This window comes from Emys orbicularis, chromosome 25, assembly GCF_028017835.1.
Source record: "Emys orbicularis isolate rEmyOrb1 chromosome 25, rEmyOrb1.hap1, whole genome shotgun sequence".
In the NCBI taxonomy this organism is placed as follows: domain Eukaryota; kingdom Metazoa; phylum Chordata; order Testudines; family Emydidae; genus Emys; species Emys orbicularis.
This window is the reverse complement of record NC_088707.1, coordinates 17,454,696-17,458,012: the sequence shown is the minus strand read 5'-3', so window position 1 is coordinate 17,458,012 and position 3,317 is coordinate 17,454,696. Positions and strand designations below refer to the sequence as shown.

Here is a 3,317-nt window from a genome sequence, read left to right as displayed (position 1 = left end):
CCCATGCACAGCTACAGACTAGGGTCCGAATGGCTAGGTAGCAGTTCTGCAGAAAAGGACCTAGGGGTCACAGTGGACGAGAAGCTGGATATGAGTCAACAGTGTGCTCTTGTTGCCAAGAAGGCTAACGGCATTTTGGGCTGTATAAGTAGGGGCATTGCCAGCAGATTGAGGGACGTGATCGTTCCCCTTTATTCGACATTGGTGAGGCCTCATCTGGAGTACTGTGTCCAGTTTTGGGCCCCACACTACAAGAAGGATATGGAAAAATTGGAAAGAGTCCAGCGGAGGGCAACAAAAATGATTAGGGGTCTGGAGCGCATGACTTATGAGGAGAGGCTGAGGGAACTGGGATTGTTTAGTCTGCAGAAGAGAAGAATGAGGGGGGATTTGATAGCAGCCTTCAACTACCTGAAGGGGGGTTCCAAAGAGGATGGAACTCGGCTGTTCTCAATGGTGGCAGATGACAGAACAAGGAGCAATGGTCTCAAGTTGCAGTGGGGGAGGTCTAGGTTGGATATTAGGAAACACTATTTCACTAGGAGGGTGGTGAAGCACTGGAATGCGTTACCTAGGGAGGTGGTGGAGTCTCCTTCCTTGGAGGTTTTTAAGGCCCGGCTTGACAAAGCCCTGGCTGGGATGATTTAGTTGGGAATTGGTCCTGCTTTGAGCAGGGGGTTGGACTAGATGACCTCCTGAGGTCCCTTCCAACCCTGATATTCTATGATTCTATGATTCTAAGGCAGATTTAACACTAGTGGGGGCCCAGGCATGTGCTGGTGCCACTCAGGGAGCGAATCTGGACCAACGACTGATTACAAATTGGGTTAACACTAAAGTGGGACTAGAAAGACCCTTGCTGGGACGTGGGGGGTAGGTAGCCCCCATTGTGTACCGTGCCCTTGCTGAGAAGTCTCTGGGAGAGTGGATACTTCTTGATGGGCCACCAACATGTCTCGTTGGTCCTGATGTCGGCTGCTCCTTTGTTGATACTGAAAAGCTAGCTGTGGGCCTTTCCCACTCGCCCCATAGTTCAGGAATGCACAGATAGCAATACTTTTGTGGAAGAAACGAACTCCACTCTCAGGTTGGAAGCAACAAAATCAGAGACAGCTTTATTCAAACAATTGCAAGGGAAGAATACAGATGGCAGAGAGCATCTCTGCCTCAGTTTCTCCAATGTACAAGCAAAATCACACAAGCATTTATACCTCTTTGTGATGTGCATTAATTAAAAACATCTGCATTTTATTTAGGCTATTTGCTATCTAGTCCAGTATTTTCTCACTTTCTCCTCTCAAACATCGTTATCTCAAGGCTGGGTCACACTGACTATTGTGCTGTTTTCCACTCGCTTCTGACGTGAACCCTGCTTCTACAGGTCTCGCAATATTAGTTTAGGCCTTAGCTCAACAGTTGCTCTGTCTCTGACACTTAAATGGCTGCACTTCAACCCTCTCTTTCTTTCCCTGCTTCCACACTTTGTAACCTCGCATACAACAATAGCACATACAATCCAACAGGAGAGTGATGTTCAATGGACCGAGACTTTTTAAATGACACCTAACAAGGCATGTTTTGTACAAAGCATATCATAATCATAGCACAGCTGTGAACATCGGGGTCCAGGGTGCTACTTTGAGGTCCAGAGTGTCACACTCTGCCAAAGCCTTTTTCCACTAGCAGGGTCCTCTCTGTGCCCAGAGCTCCTAATAGCTCCATGTCTGCAGGCAGTGGAGAACTCTGGTTTGGCTTCTCTTTCTCAGTGAGCATTAGCAGTGGTTCTTGCAAGGTCTCTAGAGAGTGACCTTTAAGAAGAGCTGGCTGAAGAGCCTTTCTAGGAACCAGGAGCTCCCGGCTTGGCCTGCCAGTTCTTCCTTGATGAGCCGACTTTATCTGTCAGGCTCCCTTTTTAGTATCTCTTTCTTCTAAACAGAAAAGACCTTTCTGGGCAATCCTGTAAATGCTTGTTCAAGACAGAGAGAGCCTTCCTGGTAGCTAAGTCTTGAAATGCGACAAATGACAAGTCTGGAGCTGATGAAAAGGTGACTGTCACCCAGAGTCGAGCCGAGGTTGCTGCGACCACAATGCAGTGAACTAACCCCTATACTATCACGGCTGCTAGCATGAAAAGAGTGCCGTAGAAACCCTCAGCTGTGGCTTTCTGTGTGCAGAGAGCCAGGCAGCTCGACATCGGCAGGTCTGGCAGGAAATGATTTGGAATTTGGATGTGTTGTCATGGAGCATCAAGTGGAGCAGTTGTGTTACATTCCTAAAGATGGCACCATGGCTTAGCTGGCTAAAGCACCTCTCTAGTAAACAGGAGATTCTGGGTTCAACTCCCAGTGGTGCCTTACTCCGTGCTTTTTTGTCTCCCCTGCTCAGAGTTTGCAATGTCTTGCTAGGAAACGGAAGAGACCTGTGTCAGCAAGCCAAGTAATTGCTTGTTATGGAAAAGGCTTCTTTGCAGAGGAGCGTTGGAAAGAATCAACTCACCAGCGTGCAGTTGATGAAAAGGCGATTGCGTTAGCAAAGGGGTTGCCTCGGCAGTAATTGCTGTGACATGAGAGCCTGTGTCTTTTTTCTTTTTTGTTAATTAAAATATCGGATCCAGTAGAAAACCCTGTTATACAAAGCACAGTGCAATCACCGACAGAAATGCCATTGGAAATACAAACAAAGGAACAATGCAATCGCTAGTAATGCACGGTTATGGGTCAATCCTGTGTACTGAGTACCCACTAAGGGCCCTGTGTGCTTTCCAGAAACTGGAGGAACTGATACAGAGCCTGAACACGAAACTCAACAATTCCCAGGTGCTGCTGGAAAACCCCTTCCTGCCTAGAAACAAAGTGCAGCAGGAGGGAATCAAGGCCCGTCCTGGTGCCAGAGCCCAGCCCACGCCCGCCTCCACTCTGCTAGTGACTCACTTTTTTCCCACTGCGGCAGCCGTTTAACAGCAACAGAAACCCGGTTAGCCACTGCTGGGGGAGCTGCCTTCGTCGCTGAAGATGCTCCTGACAGCGGCTCTGCCGAAGGTGATACAATGCTCTGGCATTGATCAGGTGCAGTGTGTCCCGTGACACCCACCCGCTATACGGTGGCCCCTGCTGAGGGTGCCCTTGCTGCAGCTGCAGCTGGTTCTGCTGGGGCCCGGTGGTTGCCCTCATTCTTCCAGGAACAAGCCTAAGGTGAGCTGAGAATAATCCTGTCCAACCAAGTCTGGCAGCCGCCATCGTGTAGCCAGAAGTCCCCACACCGGCCGTGTAACAAAACAAGCCACCAGAAGGTGGCTCATAGTCTCAAGCGGTGCCAGA

At 49.2% G+C, this 3,317-nt stretch overlaps 1 non-coding gene across 1 annotated transcript; it reads left to right on the top strand.

Annotated features, from left to right (window-relative positions):
* The first annotated feature begins 2,280 nt into the window (after nucleotides 1–2,280).
* TRNAT-AGU (transfer RNA threonine (anticodon AGU)) lies at nucleotides 2,281–2,354 on the top strand. The gene has a single exon. It is a non-coding gene; the product is annotated as a tRNA-Thr (tRNA).
* The last annotated feature ends 963 nt before the right edge of the window (nucleotides 2,355–3,317 follow it).